At 41.5% G+C, this 24,041-nt stretch overlaps 1 protein-coding gene across 4 annotated transcripts in view; it reads right to left on the bottom strand.

Moving 5' to 3' along the window:
• Positions 1-24,041, bottom strand: part of LOC149191346 (uncharacterized) — a 254,543-nt gene that overhangs the window by 179,231 nt on the left and 51,271 nt on the right. The gene's annotated exons all lie outside the window — the stretch shown is intronic.

Here is a 24,041-nt window from a genome sequence, read left to right as displayed (position 1 = left end):
CCTCTAAGTCCCGATCTCCTCGTGGGAAATCACTTTGGCTGGAACTATATTTGCACCCTACAACTGAGCAATTTGCACTGCCTATGCCACTGCAACTAACTCTGCACTATCTCTTGAGAACTGACTGCAACTAGCTCTTCTGACAATGAACTTGCTACTATGATACTATGGGCCCTCATAGCAAAGGTGATGGTCCTGTAGCAACAACTAGAACTGATCTGACTAATCTCCATGTTGCACCTACACTAGACCCTGCCCCTCTTGATACGCTAAGGTATCAAGCTCCTCCTCCACCTAGAGGTATTGTTGCTATCAATGCAAACTCCTCCAATCTGGCGGTTAACTCATCAATCTTTGTCGAAGTTGTTGTCTACTCCTGCTTCTTGTCCTTCTTCCTTTAAGGACACTAGGAGACGTAGTGACCGAATTCACCACACCCAAAGCACTTGACCTTCAACAAGTCTTTCTTCTTCTTTTCTCCTCCAATTGGGCCTTGTCCTTGAGTGGGGCCCTTCTACGCCTTTCCCTTACTTGCAAGGGCTATGTTCTCCTCATCCTCCTCCTCCTTCAGTCCCTTGTTGTTGCAGTTGATAGTACCTGTTGCAAGATTGAGCCTCAGCTCCTCCTGAGTGAAGTAACTCCATAGACAATCCCATCCAAGTAGCGTATCTTGCCTAGAAATAACTTGGACGAAAGTATGCCACTCCTTGGTGAAACCATTGAGAGTTGTTTGTACTAGCTCACTATCTTCAGGTTTCTCTCCCACCACTGCGAGTTCATCTCTGAACGTTTAAATTCTACTGAAATAGGATGTAACTCTTTCTCCCTTTTGCATCTTGGTGGTCCTTAGCTTCTCTTTGAGAATCATCTTTTGGTTCTCTGATGGATTCTCATACAGCTTTATGACAGCATCCCACACATCCTTTGCCATATTATTCTCTGCAATATGCGGGACAATGTGATCCTAAACCCTGTCTAGGACCATCCTATTAGCTTTGGCCATTTCTTTCTTGAAGGTTGCCAATTGTTGTGCATTTGTTGGCTCTGCCATGACATTTGTCACGAATTCCTTCAAACCATGTTCATCCAACAGGAATTGCATTCTAGCCTTCCATAGGCCAAAGTTAGAGGCTCCATCAAGTTTGTCTTGATCCCTAAGTTTTGTCGTGGCCATCTCTGTGAAACTCAAATATGTTGGAGGTCAATAAACTAGGACTCCCTTCTCTCCTTCCGGCAACTACATCTGGCCTTCTTCGCTACTCGCACTCCTCCTAGAATGTACAAATTTGATCCTGCACTAGCCTCCGGTGACCTTCCCAGAACTCGCATTGCTTATAATTTCCTTCTAGGCAACTCGCACAACTAGCCCTGAAACTCGCACTAAGTGGACTAGAAGGTCTTTACGGCCTCTTGTTGCTAAAATTTCGATCTGCTTTCCCTAGCTGGAAAAACTAGAAACCCTCTGAGAAATTCTTCCTGTGTGCTTTTCCTCTTCCTTTACTGGGCAGATCTGCTATTGCAAACCCCGTTGTAATTTTCTGCACCTAGATCTACTCTACGAACCAACTGATCTGCCGATCTGCCCACCAGATTGCTTCCCAACAATACCACTTCCCATTGCCACAGATATAAAGCAAAATCGAATTTTCCTCCTCCTGGATCTGAAAAATCGACCTTTTTTCTCCTCTACAAATCGAAGCCTAGCTTGGCCTGCACAAATTTGGATCCTGTGTTTCAGATCTCTCTCTGAAACTGCACAATCTTACTTCTTCCGCCGAGCCTCAAATCTAATCAACTACCGCTATGATACCATGTGAAAAATCCATGATTGCAATAAACTGGAAACTATTCTTCTAATTGATGCAGTTTATTTGTCTTTTGTTATTTAATTAATAGCAAATAATGAATAGCTCACTACTGCAATCTTCACAATTAAAATAAATGTTGTGGAAATAAATCAGAAACTAAGAAATAGAAGCACACATAAAATGACACCAATGTTTTTGGACTAACATCCCCAGAAAAACCCTAAAGGGAAAACTAGTGCAGCAAATGAGGATTTATATTTTATTATCTTCTGCAAAATAGAGAGTACATAGATCTGCTTGCCAAACACTAGCAAAGCTCCGGAAATTTTTCTCCACCACTTCCACTGGCAAATCACCCTGGAAAACCTTTGTTTCCCTTGCAAAATAAAACTCGGCCTCCTCCAGTAAATGCGCACAAAAAAACATTGTTGCGGGAAATACACACTAGCTAGAAACTAAGGTTCTGCTAATCCTGCACCCTTTTGGTGATCCTGCACTTCCACTACGCAACTCGCTCTATCCTCCATAATTGATTCTCGGAAACTGGAAATATGATTTGTTGCCCAATTTTGTGCACTGGAGAACTCGCACCCACTAGCACGGCCTTCTTGCAATATAAATCAACGTTCCCTCTAACTCTGGAAATTTGTCGAAAATCTCCATTGGAAATCTCTCTCCAATTTTTGTTGAACCCTCACAGTGATGCTTTGTTGGCTCGAACTCTTCCCTTTGCTAAATACATTGCACTGGAAAATTCGCACTTCCTTGCTCCCTTACTCATTCAATGTGTCTTCTCCAAGCACCATTGACTTGCTCTTATAATTCTCTCGCTGAAGCACCAATGGCCAAGATCTAATCGTGATCAATGGCTCAGATCATCTTAAACTTCGTCAAATTAATTTTGAGAAGTCTCTAGAGAAAAAGTCGATTTCCATAATTGATACACTATAATTAACCAATTTTCCTAAGTTGGACTTAGGAAATTTTAATTATCCTTTCAATTAATTTAATTAAGGTGTTTCGGATCCATATCTCGCAAAACTATTTATGGGTATTGGAGATCTCATGTTCCTTAGTCTCTCTGAGACCAAAGGACTAGAACACCTATTTGATGCTACCATAATATCCAAAAACTAACATTCTAAGAGGGTTTTTCACCTAGAGTTGCATGGGATTAATCTAATTAAATTATTAATGACATAGCCATCCTTTGTACACTATATATTATTATCTATGTAGTGTGTTAAAGCTTTCTTGTTAGAATTATCAAAAATTGAAAATTTACATTTTGACGTGTCAATTTATCAAACCTTTCCTAGTAGTATTATCATGTGCTATACAGCCTACAGGTATTTAATAACTTACACAACTATACAACTTATAGATTACTAATAAGTTATCTAACTAAAAATCTAAATAGAATATTTGAAAAAGAAAACCAAAATTTAGAATGTTATTTGCTTGGGATTCGACGTGTGAGAGTTAGTTGACATAGGATTTGTTTCAATAGAATGGGATTTGTTTATGGGTTTGAAGGATCTGTTTACATGGCAAATCTTACGTCGATCTAGGTGGATCTGTATCCATATCCATATCCGAAATGGGGACCGCAAAATTAGCATCAAGGCCCGTGGATCTGGTAATATAGGTTTCTCAATTCCTTAAACCCTAGCATCCTTCTATCTTCTTATGAGATTAAAAGAGAGGAAGTTAAACCTAAGTTCCTCAATAGAAACTTGATGAAAATGTTGCTCAAGGAGATGTTAGAGCCACAAAACATCAACACCACCAATAAATTAGCACATATCATCGTAGAATCACCAATAATTAGCTAAGAGAGAGAACCATCCAACAAAATATCCTCTTGTTGACGGTGCTAGACCCGCCAACATGTCAGGGTATCTCCCCAGTAAGAAGTCCCAATTAGACCTCAGACCGTTTGGTGTAGGAGTCCCAGCAGTGGGTCGTACGGTATCGCCTTGACCGCGCTTTCGCACAGAGGCAAGTAAGATGTCCCTGTTGGTAGCAAGGATGTGACAACTGCAGCAATACAAGGAGGGTGCATGAACGATTCTAACACATGGAGAGTGGGGTGAGTACGCCCCTTGGAAACCTATGATAGCACGCGGCTTGGAAGGGAACACATGAGCGAAGATGCATCACAAACTAGAAAGCAAGTTAGCTAACAATCCAAAGTGATGGTTAAACCAATCAACACATTTTAGTAAGATTCATACATACTTATACAAAATAGTCCATACATGCATGCGTAAGCAAACAGATACACATATCATTTAGAAAAACAAGATATTTGGAATACAATATGACATATGCATGAAACGTGTTGGCTCTGTTATATTAAGAAGTGTAAGTTCCAGTCATACAATACATCCATGTCCAACCACTAGTTCCGACAGCAGAACGTTACAGTCACAACTGCCTGCTCCTCCAAAGAGATATACTAGCTCTGCACAGTGGAGAAGCCAAGGCTTGTTACAATATTGTCCAAGCTCTCTCTAAGATATTCCTATCGAAGCTTGGCTGACCAAAAGCCTTTATAATGAGTTATGAGGGGTTATTTATAGCAAAGGGTAGGGTGGCCCTTGACATTCCCCTTTGTGACAGTTCATCTACCCTCATGACTCTTCATCTACTCTATGACTATTACATCCAACTATCGACACTTGAACTTCCACTTGACAAGACGTTACATACAATCTGCACATGTACCCATGTGAGACAAAATGGCTTGAGCGAGCCATGCAAGACATCACTAACACTCGGACAGTTGTGGTGAGACCAACTCTTTGACATCCTTGTGATGGTCTATGTTGACGAATTGATGCCAAGATTAGTCATCCGCGATGGTGTCCACACGCTCAATGGCGACATCTTGTTGAAGCGAACTCCCTTCGTTGCATCCGGGTACACTGATATGGCTCCTTCGTCCAACTCGCCTGATAGCATGCACATGATCGTCCTGGGTGCGAATGCACCAGCAACATGTTGATGCATAGTGTCTGCGCAGATCTCCAAGCATGCGTTGGTGGTCGTACGCATCAACTTGTCAAAATACATATTCAACTCCAGTTGGACTTGCTTCTTGTCTTCACCTCTGTGACTCTACCAAATGGGTGGGATCGCATGCGTGTGCACAATGACATGCATGCTGCTGAATTCCCTTGCATGCGATCAATAGCATTGCTCACCTTGTCTACTCTGTGCCAACTGTTGGGGCGGATCTATAACTTGTACGGGCGCAGTTTCATCCATCTGTGCATGTTGTGCCCCCTATTGTACCCGTTCCTGCTGCAACTCATTCTCTCGTCTATGCAGCTCCTGTTCTTCCTTGAGTTGCTGCTTCAGCACATGCAACTCCATTTTTGTACCTTTTTCTACCTTCGCGCGATCTTCATGTCGTGTTGTCACCTCATAGCCTCAATCTCCAACGCTGCTTTCGTCATGAGTGGATCTGCTTTGAACTTGCAGCTTTGCTCTGCCTCTATGTTGTCCACAACCTTCCTCTTGTATTCGACTTGCGCAAGTGTATTGCCTTCTGTTGCTGATGATGGTGCTGCTTGCTGTGATGTCGTTGCCATTGATCTTAATATCCTTGTCCATGAACAGCTTGTTGTCTTTGTGGATAGGCAAGTTCATAGACACTTGATCGACTGCATCCCCAGTTGCGCTCTTAACAGTGTCTTTGACTCTGCTCTCTTGGAAGCCGTTATACTTGTGCTGCTGAGAGACAGACGAACACCTGTGATGCCTAGAGATATAGCAACACTCATGGAAAGCAATCTGTCAGTCGAAAACCAAAACAAAATTGAGCACTGACTTGAAACATACATGTGTGATTTAACGTGAAGGTTGCGCAATTTCCGTCGGGAGGTCAGGAGACTGAATGCCAAAACTGTGCAAGGCACAATCTGGGTTGTCAGGAGACTGACTAACTACTGGAACTGCGCAATGCACAATCCAAACTGGCCTGCTGAGGACTAAAACTGCACAATCCGCAATTTTAGTCAGCAGTGACATGCAACCAGCGAACTGAATTGCACAATTTCTGGGGCCAGCAGGACAATGCCTCCAAGAATTGCGCAATGCAAGCCTGGAGGTCGGTGTTGAGCCAAACTTGCGCACTTTCTGGAGGGAAGGCAGAGCCTTCGCTTCCGAAAATGCGCAGTGCTAGCCGAGCAAGGCACGATCCGAGCCAAGGCAGCCCAGTCCGGCCGACGGGTGACTAAAAACATGAGAAGTCTGAATGCATGGTGAGATGAGTGCAAACAAGAGTGAATGATCATACATGCAAACAGCAAGTGCAGGATTCAGAAAACAGGAAAGCATGCATGTGTGTGAAGCAAGTCGCTGCAACGGCGACTGTCCGTGCAAAACAGTGTCATGCTTGTGACAGCAATGAGATGCGAACAAAAACTGAAACGGTGCTTCTACAAGCTAACATACATCAAAATGACAGCAAGTGCTCACTGAAATCAAGCAAACAGCACTCACACGAAGCGAAACACAAAAAGCGACAGAAACGCAGCGCAAGACATGAAAAGCGGGCTTACCCTGAAACAGCTGCGTTGAATGTGTCGACGGTTCCTAGATGCAATATGGGATGTCAGAGTTGCAAGGTCAATGTGAGGAATGATCTTTGTAGTGTCCGGTTGATGAGTTTTCATAAAATCGAGGTTGTGACGACGCACATGCCACAAATCTAGGAAAAGTGACACTTGGCAGGAGGTTTCTGAAATGATCCTTGCATGTAACCTCCAACTGCTAAAAATAGATCCCTGAATCAAGGGATGCCTTTGCATGTTGCCTTGGGAGAAGCAGTCCATGCATGCAAATCAATTTTGCTTGGTCCCGAGTGGAACCGGTCAACCCAATGGCACATGCAACAACCTGCTCAGCTAAGGGGAAAATTTGCGCATTTCAAGGAGGGAGTTGGGTTGGCTGCCCAGAAGGATTGCACAATTTTTGGGCTAAGCTGCTGACTGCCGCCCAGAATTGTGCAATTTCTGACTTGAAGAGTCCTGCTGGGAGAGATTGCGCAATTTTTCCAGTGAAGGGTGACAGGCAGATTTGCGCAATTCTGGAGCCCAGCAGGTTGCTAGACAGGATTGCGCAATTTCTGGAGGGAAGGTTGGTTCCCCTCCAGAATTGCACAAGTTCCCCTCCAGAATTGCACAATTTCTTGAGGGAGCTGCTCAGCCTGCAACTGGACCAAGTCTAGAGAAACAGCCTGTGAGGGGGATGCAACAAGCTATCATGCACAGGCTAGCAGTCTGCTAGAAAATCACTAAAGCTTGTGTACTTGACAAGGCAAGACATGTTGCTGAGGAAGGTTGGTAGGGAGGCTCCAAAACGAAGCTAAGGCAAAATTTTGGAAGGTGGTTGTAGGCTTGTAGCCACTACAACACTTGGCGACACACTGATAGAACTCCAATTCTCTAAATGGACCTTGTTCGTGAAAAGCAAGTCTAACAGCTCCGGAAGTTTGTTCAGTTCTCAGTTCATCTTGGTTTCCACACTTGCTTGATTGTAAGATGTAGCATCTGCCAAGCTCATGGTCGGTCGACACACATTCCAAGACAAGTCAACATAGTTGTTTCGATTGGGGTTGAGGGGTATATGGCGCACAAGCAATATAGTTGTCAGAGTCTTAGTTTCATCTCTAGTGTTGTTGCACTGCCAGCAAGCCTGGACAGTACCCCGATGGAGTCACACAAAAGCACAAGCATCACTCTGCTACCAGCGAGCCTGGTCAGTACCTCGGCGGAGTTACTTGCATCACCTTTCTGCGCAAGAAGCCTTTCTCTTCTTTCGCCTTATTCATTTTTCATTTTTGAAATTTTCACTTTTCTTTTTTTCATTTTTCATTTTCATAATTGTGCATAGCATTTATTCATTTCAGAGGTGGAAGAGGGATCCTAACTTATTGAGAGCAGAAAAGGTTGTTCCTTCAGAGAAGTAATTTATTATATACCTCTGATGTGCCTGTTAATGATTTTCCCCCTCACCTTACTCTACCCGACTGAGCTGCCAAGGGTTAACCCAAAAACAACCGACTAGAGTAGGTGACACTAGTTAGCGCGCAAGAGTTGTGTTTTTACCAAGGTTCACTTCGAACAATACATATTTTCCATCAACATATCATTGACCAAAAGTAACAAGTTCTTCACAAAGAGGCAGGATGACAGATAACCAAGTAGTGATAGTTGCACAAGGCCTCTTATACTTTACCCAGCTTGTTTCAAGAGTCGCGCACGGTTTCATGTGAAACTAACCTACGAACAATAACAAGCAAACAAACAACAAAGCAAAGCAGAAGCAGAAGTAAATGTGTAAGCAAAGTGAGTAAGCAAACAAACAAACATGCAAAGCAAGAAAGCAAACACTACTCCTACTCCTAAGCTAACGGTGCATGGGCCTGATCACGTGAAGTGATATTTCCAATGCAGCCACCGGCGCATTGGTTGACCCATGTTGGTGAAGGCTTGGTCCGCGAGCAACCCGATTGTGCGAACCAGCAAACAAGAAAGATATAACAATGAATAAAAACACACTTCATGTTTAAAAGTGTCCACAAGACATAAGTGAGTGCAAGTACATGACATGTGGTCCGTGGACTTGTCACGGTGTTGTGCGACACTGCATGCAGCTGTGAAGCATACGCATACTCTTGACTGTGACATGCAAGCAAACAAAAGAAACAAAGACAACTTGCACCGTGCACGTGTGCTTGCAATGTAAGATTCCTCCAATGCATGAGCGATGGGATCGTGCAGTTCAAGTGGAGGAAGTATGATCTATGTGTGAGATTGATCTTCAATGCATACAGATGAGTGATGAGGAGCCTCGGGTGATTGAACAATTTCTTGATCGAAAGTGAAACCAACCTCAGGACAACGAGGGCCTGACATAACCATCAGCTCGCGCTAAAATGCCTTGACAGTTTGGGATGTTTTGACTTCGTCGTCAAATAGATGATCATAGACAAGTGACTTCGAAAAATCAATTGCGACAGAATCATCATCTTGATCGAATACGGGAGTAAATGGATCATGACAACTACGATCAGAAAAATCAATGATTTCATCAGCATCCTCATGATCTAATAAATCAAACAGAGGGGTAGATGAGAAGTGAACAAATTCATCCTCTGTGTTTCCGGAAAAGGGAAATGAAAAGTCAAGTGGATTTTCAATGAATAATTTATCCTTTCCGTTGTCGGATGATGGACTGATATCCAGTGTGTCCTGCAGGTGATCAACAATGGGTGCATCCGTAGATGAAGGTACACATGCGAAATCATGGATGGCAAGTTCACAAAAGATGTTAGGAAATAACGGAGGAGGCTCAGACAGAAAGGATTCATCCTTCGCCAAGTTTTGATGCTCAAGCTCCCAGTCATACTCTTCATGAATGACAACGCATGTTGGTTGTGCAACACCAACTCCGTCAATGGCTTGATCCTCGTTCACAACAAGTGTAGAGTCCGGAATGGAAGAACATAAGACAATATCATCCGGAGGATCATCCGAGTACGAAGACGAAGGTTGTGGTACAGAATGCATATGACAACTCGATGGACTCACAACCAAATCTGCGCGAAAATTAAGTGAAGTGATGTTGGGAAGATGTGACAGTTGAACTGATGTGTGTGCCTGTTCTCCCACATCACTCTGCAATGGTGGAGTTGTTTGATGAGGGGTCAGCAGAAAATCACTTGTGACAGTGACCAGATCCATCTATGATTGCGCAACTCCATCACTGAAGTATGCTGAGCGAGGCTTGGGCTCATATTTCTTCTTGCGATTGACAAATTTGATAAGGCAATACTCGAATCTATCCCAAAGATAAGGAAATTTCATCTGGCTTTTCGGAGCTTGAAACTGCAAATCACAGAAGCGCTGCCAAAAATCCATAAGCGATTCATGTGGAGCCTTCCGTTGTTGTAACAATTTGTGGTCAAGATGTTCAAGATCAAAATGATAGAAAGTATCTTCAATGAGATCACAGAAGTGCTCAAGTGAGTGCACGCTGTCAGCCGGTATGTTGCACAACTGTCGTAGTGGGGATTCACGAAGTGTGTATGCAAGCAGCACACTAGCTTGTTCGTCAGAACATCCATCTTCCTCGTCAAGCATGGCAAGGAAGTCATGTAAGAACACAGGCCAAGCCACTTCACCTTCACCATCATACGTGTATTTAGACAAGAGATCAAAGAACTCCCTCGTGATGTGGACAGGTTCAGCATGCGAAAAACATCGTGGAGGGTTGAGAGTGCAAGACTCCATGATAGATGTGCAAAGGTTCAAAACAGGATGAGAGGACACAGCTTGTCATCTAGCCCTCCTTCTAGTGCCAGAAATGTTGACGGTGCTGGACCCACCAACATGTCAAGGTATCTCCCCGGTAAGAAGTCCCAATTAGACCTCAGACCGTTTGGTGTAGGAGTCCCAGCAGTGGGTCGTACGGTATCGCCTTGACCGTGCTTTCGCACAGAGGCAAGTAAGATGTCCCTGTTGGTAGCAAGGATGTGACAACTGCAGCAATACAAGGAGGGTGCATGAACAATTCTAACACATGGAGAGTGGGGTGAGTATGCCCCTTGGAAACCTATGATAGCACGCGGCTTGGAAGGGAACACATGAGCGAAGATGCATCACAAACTAGAAAGCAAGTTAGCTAACAATCCAAGTGATGGTTAAACCAATCAACACATTTGAGTAAGATTCATACATACTTAGACAGAATAGTCCATACATGCATGCGTAAGCAAACAGATACACATATCATTTAGAAAAACAAGATAGTTGGAATACAATATGACATATGCATGAAACGTGTTGGCTCTGTTAATTCTATTAAGAAGTGTAAGTTCCAGTCATACAATACATCCATGTCCAACCACTAGTTCCGACAGCAAAACGTTACAGTCACAACCGCCTACTCCTCCAAAGAGGTATACTAGCTCTACACAGTGGAAAAGCCAAGGCTTGTTACAATACTGTCCAAGCTCTCTCTAAGATACTCCTATCGGAAGCTTGGCTGACCAAAAGCCTCTACAATGAGTTATGAGGGACTATTTATAGCAAAGGGTGGGGTGGCCCTTGACATTCCCCTTTGTGACAGTTCATCTACCCTCATGACTCTTCATCTACTCTATGATTGTTAAATCCAACTATCGACACTTGAACTTCCACTTGACAAGACGTTACATACAATCTGCACATGTACCCATGTGAGAAAATTGGCTGGAGTGAGCCATGCAAGACATCACTAACACTCGGACCGTTGTGGTGAGACCAACTCTTTGACATCCTTGTGATGGTCTATGTTGACAAACTGATGCCAAGCTTGGTCATCCGTAATGGTGTCCGTGCACTCAATGGGACATCTTGCTGAAGCGAACTCTTGCCTCTGTTGCATCCTGGTACATTGATATGGCTCCTTCGTCCAAACTCATCTGATAGCATGCGCATGGTCGTCTTGGGTGCGAGCGGACCGACAACATGTTGATGCATAGTGTCTGCGTTGATCTCCAAGCATGTGTTGGTGGTCGTGCGCATCAACTTATCAAAATACATGTTCAGCTCCAGTTGGACTTGCTTCTTGTTTTTGCCTCGGTGAGTGTGACAAATGGGTGGGATCACATGCATGCGCACAATGACATGCATGTTGCTGAATTCCCTTGCATGCGATCAACAGCATTGCTCACCTTGTCTGCTTCATGCCAGTTGCTGGGATGGATCTATAACTTGTATGGGTGCAGTTTCATCCGTCTATGCATGTTGCGCCCCTTGTTGTACCTGTTCCTGTTGCAACTCATTCTCTCGTCTATGCAGCTCCTGTTCTTCCTTGAGTTGCTGCTTCAGCACATGCAACTCCTTCTTTGTTCCTTTCTCTGCCTTCGCACGATCTTCATGTCGCACTGTCACCTCATAGCCTCAATCTCCAAAGCTAATTTCGTCATGAGTGGATCTGCTTTGAACTTGCAGCTTTGCTCTACCTCTATGTTGTCAACAACCTTCCTCTTGCATTCATCGCACGCAGGTGTGTTGCCTTCTGTCATTGCTGATGGTGCTGCTCGTTGTGATGTCGTTGCCATTGATCTTGATATCCTTGTCCATGAACAACTTGATGTCTTCGTGGATAGGAAAGTTCATAAACACTTGATCGACTGCATCCCCAGTTGCGCTCTTAACAGTGTCTTTGACTCTGCTCTCCTGGAAGCCATTGTACTTGTGCTACTGAGAGACAGATGAACACCTGTGATGCCTGGAGACATAGCAACACTCATGGCAAGCAATCTGTCAGTCGAAAACCAAAACAAACTTGAGGACTGACTTGCAACATACCTGTGTGATTGAACGTGAAGGTTGCGCAATTTCCGTCGGGAGTTCGGGAGACTGACTACGAAAACTGCGCAAGGCACAGTCCGCATTGTTAGGAGGTTGACTGAATGCTGGAACTGCGCAATGCACAGTCCAGCTTGGCCTGCTGAGGACTGAAACTGCACAACGCACAATTTCAGTCAGCAGTGACATGCAACTAGCAAACTGCATTGCACAAGTTTTGGAGCCAGCAGGACACTGCCTCTAAGAATTGCGCAATGCAAGCCTGGAGGTCGGTGTTGGGCCAGAATTGCGCACTTTTTGGAGGGAAGGAAGAGCCTTCGCTTCCGGAAATGCGCAGTGCTAGCCGGGCAAGGCACGGTCCGAGCCAAGGTAGCCCAGTCCGGCCGACGGGCGACTGAAAACATGAGAAGTCTGAATGCATGGTGAGATGAGTGCAAACAAGAGTGAATGATCATACATGCAAACAACAACTGTAGGATTCAGAAAACAGGAAAGCATGCATGTGTGTGAAGCAAGTCGTCGTAACGGCGACCATCCATGCAAAACGGTGTCATGGATGCGACAGCAGTGAGATGCGAATGAAAACTGAAACAGTGCTTCTACATGATAACATACATCAAAACGACAGCAAGCACTCATTGAAATCAAGTAGACAACACTCACATGAAGCGAAACACAAAAAGTGACAAAAACACAACGCAAGACATGAAAAGCGGGCTTACCCTGAAACAGTTGAGTTGAATGTGCCGACGACTCCTAGATGCAATGTGGGATGTCAGAGCTGCAAGGTCGATGTGAGGAATGAGCTCTGTAGCGTCCGATTGATGAGTTTTGATAAAATTGAGGTTGTGACGCGCATGCCACAAATCTAGGAAAAGCGACACTTGGCGGGAGGTTTTTGAAATGATCCTTGCATGTAACCTCCAGCTGCTAAAAATAGATCCCTGAATCAAGGGATGCCTTTGCATGCTGCCTTGGGAGAAGCAGTCCATGCATGCAAATCAGTTTTGCTCGATCCCGGGTGGAACCGGTCAACCCAATGGCACATGCAACAACCTGCTCAGCTGAGGGGAAAATTTGCGCATTTCAGGGAGGGAGCTAGGCTAGCTGCCCAGAAGGATTGCGCAATTTATGGGCTAAGCAGCTAACTCTTGCCCAAATTGCGCAATTTCTGGGCTCAGCAGTCTTGTTGGGAGAGATTACGTAATTTTTCCAATGAAGGGTGACAAGCAGATTTGCGTAATTCTGGAGCCCAGCAGGCTGCCAGACAGGATTGTGCAATTTCTGGAGGGAAGGTTGGTTCTCCTCCAGAATTGTGCAATTTCTTGAGGGATTTGCTCAGCCTATAGCTGGACCAAGTCCGGAGAAACAGCCTGTGAGGGGGGTGCAACAAGCTATCATGCACACGCTGGCAGTCTGCTAGAAAATCACTGAAGCTTGTGTACTTGACAAGGCAAGACATGCTGCTGAGGAAGGTTGGTAGAGAGGTTCCAAAACGAAGCTAAGGCAAAATTTTGGAGGGTGGTTGTAGCCACTACAACACCTCTCGAATAAGTTCGTTATAACAGTGCTCCATAGCGCACAAGAGAGATTAGGCTAGCTAGCGCACTTTGATCTCCATGTTTCTGATAATGATCTCTAAGAAACTCGACCTGCCTCTACTTATATGAGGGAAACCACGTCGATTTCTTTTAATTTTAGTTTAAAATCCCTAAAATATTATTAAAGTGTGATTACAAGTTGGATAGGTCACAAACAAACCTCCAAGATAGGTAAATCAAAGATAAAACATAAAAATGAGCCTCAAATAGCCCATACGTATGAGCCAAAATCTCTCCAAGGGTGACGTCATGCTACAAAAGGTGTGTCTATTTCTCAAAGGTGCAATTGATGTACTGGAGGGGTGCCTCTTATCCCAAAGGTTGCATATCCTCATGAAATGGTGTCCAATCATCAAGCAAGGCTCCCTCATCAACAAGTCATCCTTAAACCTTCCCATATCATCATTCTAAGCACTATGAAGAGGACATCATGGAGGTATGGTGTGATGTCATCGTGCAAAGCAGTGTACCATCTACTCTAGAGGGCTTCCATGTCATCATCATTAATTTTCTTTAGAAACAGGGCAATGTACATCAAGAAGGTGCAATGCCAACCTAGGGGCATCCTGTCAGCTCTAGGGCACATCAGCTCTCTAATCAACGTCCTGGCTCTAGGGGATGGTCTTCTAGGTCTTAAAGGGAGAGAAAAGTGTCATCAATTGTGTTGAGGTATCCCAAGGTCAACACTCCTCAATAAGTGATCAATGTCCTAGGTCAAAGTGCCTAGCGGATTCATCAAGTGGGGTTGGACGTCCTCTATGAGTGTTGGAGAAGCATCATACAATCCATCAACGGATGACAGCTATACTTAGGAGCAAGATCTAGCAACACACTCATAGAATCAAGTGAGATCATCATCATAGGTGCAAAAACCATAACAATATCAAGGTAGGCCATATTTAATGTTAAAGGCATCAAAGTACATTACACAAGCATCATTTTCAAATGTTTTTCTAACTTATGAGTTATAAACAAGTTATCTTAATTAGGTATGGGAAAATCATCACTGTTGAGAAATCTAGGGCAAAGCAATTAGGTGATTTCTCTTATAATGATAATTGCTTGTGAATGTTTTTTACTTCTTTAGATTAGGATCTTCTCTTTACTTAGATTATTATTTTGTTCTTCTTCATCAAACAGCTACCAATGCATAAACAATAAAGAGACGAGACACAAAATGTAGGCGATCAGCCAGGGCCAAAATTTCTCCAACTTGAGAGGAAAACCCAAACGAATTATTCTTCTTATAGAGACTTCAATACACGAATACCAAGACCAAGACCCTTGACACAACCTCTCCAAGACCAAGTCACAAACCCTTCTTTCCAACTTCTTCTTCTTGACGAAGTCCACACTAGTCAAACTACTAATTTTTCTCTCCTTCTCGACTACCCTTCAGATTTCAGCCTCCTGCAATTCTCGGCCTATTTCAGAAGCCCTAGTTGCAGCATGTGGGAAGTGTCACCACCAAGATTGTACCCTTGATCCCTTCGTTTAGGATGGAGACTTCTTCTCCTTCAACTCGGCTTGCATTCTTGACTAGACTTCTTCCTTAATTCGGCCTCCTTTGATGACTGAGATAACTTCGGCTTTCCCTGCAGCAGATGATACTTCTCCTTGCACGTGTGATGGATATCAACCCTAAAACAGACCCAAACAACTTTGTTCTTCCCTTCTTTCTTCTCATTGGCTATGAGGCTATCTTCCTTGACCTTTTCGCACTTCTTCTAGCTTCAAATTGCTTGACCAAAAATTTGTCCCATAAGTGAAGGTCGAGTTGCCTATATATAGTGGTTTGCCCATAAGAAATAAGTCGACTTGACTGAGTTATAGACGGACATGTCCTTTCTAGAATCCTCCTTAGGCCGACTTGAAGGTGATCTTATAGGCGGACATGTCCTTTCTAGAATCCTCCTTAGGCCGACTTGAAGGTGAGCTTGTGACAAGGTCTTGGAGGGTAATTTACATAATCAAAAATACTTTTTACAATGTGTAACATGTCTTCAATACATGACAATGACTTCCTAGACTCTATGACTTGATGACCAACCCTAAAGGCTCACAATGGGAGGCTTAACTAAAATAAAATTCCTTGCTCATGAAACCCATGAGACAAGCATTACAAAAATAATTTTATTTTTCTTCTTTACATCAATTACATAAAATCACAATTACATATGTCATTATGAAGACCGAACCTAGTTACACTTTTCAACAATCACAAGGCCCCATTAGGTGCATCCAACCCTAAGGGGAGGAAAAGCTCTTAGGCTAACCCATCAATCAATAGCCATAATCATAGTTCCACCAAGTTTCTAGGATGTGGGGACGGAGGAGCGAGGAAACGCGAGAGCAGCCTATGCAAAAGGGCCACACCAATTTTTAGGAAATGTGGGGGGGCATCAAGGTCTTTAACATAAGGGACCCCAACAAAAAAAGTAAAATACTAAAAAATTATAAATATATCGTTGAAATTTTATAATTTAACTATATTTATCATTATATAACACTTACAACATGAAGAATAAATTGATGAATCATAAACTGAAACAAATTTAAAACAAAAAGCATGATACAATCATGCATGTAACTGTAACATTGTACAATGAAAATAAAATTTTAAACCATATTAGAGTTCCAACTGTGAATACTGAATATTGAAATAAAAGTCAAGTCTGACACATCAAGATTCAATTTTTTATAGTCAAGTCTAATATATCATATATCAAGATTCAAAACAAACTAATGTCTACAACTGAAATCTGAAACAGAAACGCAGATAACATAAGAACATATCGAATGACAAATGAGAATAATTGCTCAAAATAATGCCTCGCTAGTCTCTGCATCCAACTGCTACATGAATAAATCAAGATCAACCATGTCACCATCTGAATCAAAATCACTTGCATTCTCAAACATGCTAAGTAGCACACCAACCAACCTCATATGTGTCTCATCAAGTCCCTCCTCCATATCTACATGTGCATCATCCTCTGGATCAACATCCCATCATGTTGTTGGTCCTATTGCACTCATTTTTGTCACAAGTCCAAGGAAGTAGTTGTACAAAAAATTTCGAAGTTCAGAATCATCAATCGGCACTTTGATGTATCATTGTAAACCCAAATTCTGCAAGTTGTAATGTAAATGATGCTAGTCTGACCATTTAATTATGTAACACCACCTAGGTAAGCCTTTGATTTTGGCGACAAATTTCATCCTATGAGGTTTTTTAACCTCACCGCATTATGTGTGTTTTTAAACACAAATAATCGGCAAAGTTTTTCCTCCAACGTAAACCCCAAAGCTAGGGTGGAATTCATTGACAAGGTCTTAGGTCAGTCTTAGTGTTCTATCGAGTCTTTGTAAAAGTGGTTTGGAAATAATTTAAGCTATTTGGTTAAATTATTTTATTACAGATCACTTGGTCTACTAAATCATATTGTGTCATAGAATTGGCCAATTATTTTGAGGGTCTATATGTAAAGAGGTATTCCCTCTTTGAGGGTAGAATTTGTAATTATCTTTTGTAAAAATTATTTTAGTGCATGGTCCCTCATACATAGACACCATGGCTAAAATATTTGAGAATGGAAAAAATAATTAATCCCCTCTAGTGTTAATTAAATAACTTTTTTGGCAAAAATAAAATAAAATCCCAAGCCAAGAAATTAATTAATTAAAGTCAAATAATTAATTTTAGAGAAATTAATTTTTCCAAGTGGAAAATGACCAAAAAATTTGTGGGTCAAAAAAAAGTTAATTTTTGGAAGTCCCCCACCAAGGCAAAAATGGATTTTTTGAGAAAAATTAGGCCCTTGGACCTTGGTGGTTAAGTCAAAGTCAAAATTTTGAGGAAATTAATCCAAAAAAATAATTTTTGGATTAATAAAAAATGGGTTTTATGAGAAATTCGAAATTTCCTCAAAAATAAATATTTTCGACAGCAAAGATTAAAAGATGATCAAATATTTATCAATGGTCGAGATTATTTTGACGAGGATCAAGCCAACTAGCCGTTATTTTCCACTTGGAGGATTTATCTATAAATTAGAAACCATTTTGCCTCTCAAGTCACAATGATGACTATGGTTCTGGATATTTAGATTTGTAACGTTGGTATTGATCCATTGATATGTTGGGAACATTTGATATCAAAACAAAAGCCTTTGGGGTCCTTGTCTCACTGATCTGTCGTACGTGCTAGTTATGTGCTAATCCTATATTGTGTAAATTTTTTACATAAACTTCTTATTTCATTTGTTGGTGATAAGAACATTCTATTGGTAGATTTTGGGTCTATCTTAGGTAATCTGATTCACCATATGTCTAACAAGTTTGCTTGAAGAAATAATATAGAGATCTGCAAGTACACTAGCCCTTGAGCTCCAAGTTCACAAACTGTAGGCACAGGCCGACCTTGTTTGAGGTCCAAGAAATTTATGTGATTTGCTTACTTCGCTAAACATTATGGTGAATACCCTAACTTTTGAAAATACATTGGTCCATTGTCATTATTTAAAAAAATTATTTTCTCAAAAAAAAATTACTTTACAAGCATTGTATATTTGTAAATACTAGTAAATATTTTGTATACATAATTTTGTAAAATAATTTTTTGTAAAATATTTTTCTAACCCTTATTTTGCAGCAATTGGGGTTTAGGGTTTTATTTTGAATTTTCTATATATTGGGGTTTTGGAGAAAATTTATTTTCATTTCTACAGGTAAGATTCAAGCTAATCAAGAAGATTTTGTTGGGGTTTTGAGCTAGATCTAGGCCCTTGAGGGTAAGATCTAGTCTCCATTGAATTTTTGGGCCCAACATTCAACGTTTTCACAAGAATTTTGTGGCGGAATTTTTTTTGCAGGCAACAGAATTTTTGTGTGACCCTCCTAGCCCTAGCCGCAGCCCTTCTTTCCCTTTCCTTGGCTAGTTGTAGGCCTAAATAGGCCTCTATGGTCGCACTGTCAAGCCCTAGGGGTGGCTAAGCCCTTGTCGTGGCCCTTATCCTCCCTGTCGTCAGCCCTTTAGGGCTGCTGCCCTTGGCCACAAGGCTTTTCTCCCCTCGGCCTGCCTCCTTTTTCCTTGTCTTGGGCTTGGGGATGCCTTTAAGGCCCTCTGCCTCTCTCTAACCCTTTGCCGCAAGCCCTTTTGGGTTCCTTCTCCCCTACCGCAGCTTTGAGGCCTTTCTCTTTGCCTCGGTGGGCCTCATACCTAGAGCCTGCCTCCAACCCCTCGGCAGCCTTATCTCACTTAGCCGCAACCTCTAGGAGGCTGGCCGTGACCTCCATTGGCCTCTGTCCCCCAAACGCTAGCTTTCCTAGGCTTAGTGTGGCCCTAATCTAGCCTCTTTTGCCTCTTTCAATTATTACAGTGGGTTATCTCTAAATTTTTGTCTCTAACATTGGTTGTTTGCAAAGATTTGGAGTTAATTTTTTGTGGTTGCAGGTGGCCACTGCATTGAAGAAGTTTTGGGCCAGAGGATTAGTCATCTACTAGGCCTAGAGACCTATTGGTTTGCTTCTTCTAACCCTCTTTTCCTCACTGTTTCACTTACAGCCATCTGAACATTTGATAGCAGTGACATCTAGCTCATCCAAGTGGTATAAAATTAACTCATAGTTTGTCTAAAGTCACTTGCACAAATTGGGCATTCACTGTTTTGGACAAACTTCACAAATTGTGATGGCTGTCATCTCTGTTTGGAAAACATAACAAGGTCTGACATATAACAGTGGCATAAGCTCTTATTCTCTTGCATGCATAGGCATCTTAGCACTGTTTGCATTTCTCATATAAAGTGCTCCCATTTAATCTCACGAAAGATATAATCTTGGGACTGTTTTGACACATTTGGCATGAGATTACATACAGCTGTCATAAAATTTTAACTATTGCTCACTGTGGAAAGGGTTGCTAACATTGCCTATATTATTTGCATTGAGTTATTGAAGTAATTTAGCAATTGGTAAAGTTATTTCATAAGAATACTAACACATTGTTGTCTTTTGTGAGTTTCATAAGCTTCAAAGTCATAATTCTATACTTAACAAGCTCACTCACTTGACACATTAATCTCAAAGATCTAATATCTTGTTGAATGGTTAGTATCGCAAGGAATTGATTGAATATTGGCATCTCCTGTTTGCATTGAAGATCTAATTATAATTTTTGGCATTAACTTGGAAGACTTCTAATTGTTTAAAGAGCATTAATCATCTAATTTTGTTATTGATATCTTTCATACAAGCATTAAAGAGAACCTTGGATAAGTGCTATAGTATCTTTTACTTGCAATTATCATTTCATGTTTAATATCTATTGTGGATGACAATTCTATCCTTGGCATATTGGTGATTTATTTATTTAAGAGCATTTATCTTGTTATCATTTGGGCAATTATCTCTTGGTTATCTCTTGTATCTTGTGGGCACTTGTGATATTGAGCACTTCATCTTGTGTTTAAGATTGTCTCTCATTTATTAAGTACTCTTGTGTGGTAACTAAAGATCAATTGTAAACTAAGTACTTAAAATCATAAGCAATCTTAAATCAAGAGCATTCAACTATCTTGCATCGCATTCTAGGTTTAGACTTGCATTAATTAAATTACCTCCAAGCATAAGTTTGATAGAAAGATAGGGCCACTCTTCATCTTGTAGCTTGCGAAGGATAGACCCTCTCTAGTGGTTAAAATGATGACCTTGCAGTCGCCATAGCCACAGTCTCTACAGCGCTGAAGCTTCGAGTACGTTAGATTTCAAGGAGAGGTATTGTTAACCAAGCCTTCGTTTGCTTCACCTTGACTTCTCTCTACCACCTACTTTGGAGACTAGCTTCAAAATAGCTAAGGAATAAGGGATTTATTTAGCTAGGCATATAACTAAAATTAACCAAGATCTTGCATTACAACTAGGTCATAGGATTTGCATAGCATATAAGATAGTTAAGCATTTAAGCAGCGGTTATTCATCTGGTCACCTGGTTCATAATTGATCTAAAGCAAGTAGTTGACTCCATAAGGCATTGGTCTCACATATAAATCTAATCAAATCTTTAAAACTTGCTAAAATCAACCAAGTGGCTAGGCCATTCAATCGTGTCTCTCGAACTTGTTGGTTGCCAACGGGTCTTGCATTCTCTCATTTCATAGGGACTAACCCCCCCATAGCCTGTTCTTAGGAGATAGCGAGAACGGAGAGGTTGGTGATCAGAGTGACAGCCCCCAACCTGAGTCGTTGTCGCACTGTGCCTGTACAATCTGAGCGACAACAATTCCCTCCAAATACTCAAGTGTCTTCTTATGGTCAAGACGTAGGGCACTGTGCACAAAACTAACTTCTCTGCTCTTCTAGAGGTAAGCTTGTTCCTTCCCCCCCATCAATTCATAGTATATTTATAATATTTTATAAAAAGAAATTAGGGATTTGACAATTTTTTTATGATTTGACCACGAATTTGTTTGGAAACGCAAGAAATGTTTCCTCCTTTGGGAGGAACGTTCCCCCTTCAAGTTTCCTCATGTTTCCGTTTTTTGAGGACTTGGAGAAATGTCCCCACTTCCCCATAGCCAAGGAAGCGCGGGGACACATTTCCCAAGTGGGGGGATGCGTCCTCGTGGAACACTAGCTATAAGTGATCAATGACATGATATGGAGTTTACTTCAAGTAGGATGCCACTGTCTTGTACCTTCTATGAAACTCACAACATCCTTTCCTCGTCCTATTTTTACTCCCCACCCTCTTGTATGCCATTTTCATCATTAATTTTCATATATAGCTAGGGTTGCAAGCTTTCATTGATTAAACTTCATTCCCTTTAAAGATGAAGTTTTTCCTTACCTATCAAAGTTGGGATCAAAGTTCCTTTCATTTACATAGATCATGCTTAACTATGAACTGGGTGAGGGATAATGTGGGGGACAAGAGCTTAGGCTAGGCTTTTGTCCACAAACTTTCATTTATCCCTACCAATATTGCATTTTAACATATCGCTCATGCTCTCTCCTTTCTTTCTACTAAATTGACCTCTTAAAGCAAAGTTTTTCCATGCCCCTAATCAAGGATGTAGAAAATAGGGGACTAATGTTGGTGACACATAGCAATCAACCCAAATATGGGATATAGATACATGGGCAAGATGCAAAGTATCAAATATGGATTACCATGGACAGAACATTGATTAAAACCTCGTGTTTGTTCCCCAACTAGATAGTGAAAGAAAGGCCTCAAGGAAGGTCACATTGGACTAGGGGGAAATGACAACCATCAAAGTGAAGCAAGGGAACAACTATATGATCAAAAGCAGTCTATCATCCAATTCAACCTATTATCCATAATAGAATGCCCTTAATCACTAAATGGAAGCACTTGAATACAAAAATGGTTAATGTACCTCACAAAAGATGGCCCACCTTCATCAAATGAGGAGGCTAAATGAAAGAAAACACTAACTAGAGAGTGGGTGAGAGGCATCTAAGGCTAGCTATACCTGGATCATGACAAGGCTACTAGCTGGCAAGCTGAAACAACAAGAGAAAAAATTTCTCCTAGGGGTCACCCACATGGGTGAGTAACAATGTCTTCTATTTGTACCTTCTTAACTAGGATCTCCACAATGGCTTCTTAAAGAAAATAGCACAACTATCTTGAGGCAAATCTATCGGAATCTATTACCCCTCATATTGGCATGAGTGGTAAATTGTGATTCTCATCACATGACAAGTTTTACAAGGGTAACTTGCAAGGATGGTCATGAGACTGAGATGCAAACCTCCTATTTTTTCTTGATGATAGAGCATCTTGAGATAGTGATGATTGTGGATCCTCCATTTTATTGATTGAGGATGGTTGAGCATAGCGGTCCTTCTTGGTGGATTATGTGGCTAATGCTCTTGGCTCATGTTGCGTTCTTCATGGTGATATATTCATTGATGGTTGGATCATTAGAGGGTAATAACATGCTTCTTAGTGTAATTGAATGGTTATTTTCATGCCTTGGATCAACTTGATGTTGGTGATAGTTCCTTACCTCATTGTATTGTTCATTGCATGGAGGTTTGGTCATGACCCTTGGAAAGGAGCACTCTAGTAAAGTATGTGTCTATTACACTTTGGTGATGATACTTACTAAGATAGCTATTCTCCTAAAGCGCTCACCTCATTGCCATACTTTGGAGCATCGTATAGGGCTTTGGCTAAGGTTTGGTAATGGTATCAAGATATGATTTTCTAATGGAGCACCCAAGTAATTACGATGTCTATAATGTTTCTAAAGTCATACTAGATATAATAGACAATTAATGTTACAAAGCGCTCACCTGCTAATGCATTTTGAGAGACCTAGCATTTCAGGGTTGATTTTGACATAGTTGGATCACACTTTTTGGACAAAACACCCTAGGATCTGTTGAAGAATGTAACTAGTGTCAGTCTTCATAATTATATTTGAGTCATGATGTAATGTATTTGTCAAAAGAAAGGAAAAGGAATTTTATTATAAAAGAAAAATGATTTATTAGCATGGGTTTCATGCTCTTATTATTTTATTTCTAGGTCAAAGCCTCCATTGTAGGCTTTTAGGGTTTATGTCTTGAGTCCTAGTCCTTGTCATCATTTAATAGACCTTTCTTGGGCTTTGTATATCAAGAAAGAAAATTATTTGATATAAATTGAGTCAAATAGACCTCCTCCACCAAGTCAGCCTCAACAGGAGCATCAAACCACTATATATTGGCAGCTACTAAACCTCGTTTGACACATCACTCAAGCAAGTTCGATCTGCAGTTGCAAAAGAAGAAAAGAAGTGTGAAATACATAGAGAAGAAGGAGAAAACCCTAGCGAAGAAGGAGACATTTGTAAAGCAAGAATAAGCCGAAATCCTCTCTTTTCTGCCACACATGCAAGTTTCTGGGTTGTTGCAAGAGGGTCAAAATTGCAGACCTACAGTAGGGCCAAAATTCTGGAAGTTGGAGGACTGAAATTCTAAGTTGTAGCTAGGTTGAAGTTGTTTGGCTAGAAGTAACCACTAAAGTTTGGTTCATCATTTTTGGAAGATTGACTTGGTGGAGTGAGGGAAGTCTATTGGTCTGGTCTAAGGTCTTGGATTGTCTCAATTTGATTTGACTCTACTAGTGGAAGAGTTTGACTGGGTTTTCCCCTTGATAAGGGTTTTAGCCCTAGCTGAGTGCCTATATTTGGTGTCATTGATCTTCATGCTTTTGATTTGATGATTGCTTGATGAAAAGAAGATAA

The sequence above is a fragment of the Pinus tabuliformis genome, chromosome 2_2, assembly GCF_031772625.1.
Source record: "Pinus tabuliformis cultivar Carrire ecotype Pingquan chromosome 2_2, CPIR1, whole genome shotgun sequence".
Lineage (NCBI taxonomy): Eukaryota > Viridiplantae > Streptophyta > Pinopsida > Pinales > Pinaceae > Pinus > Pinus tabuliformis.
This window is presented reverse-complemented; position numbering and strand designations above follow the sequence as displayed.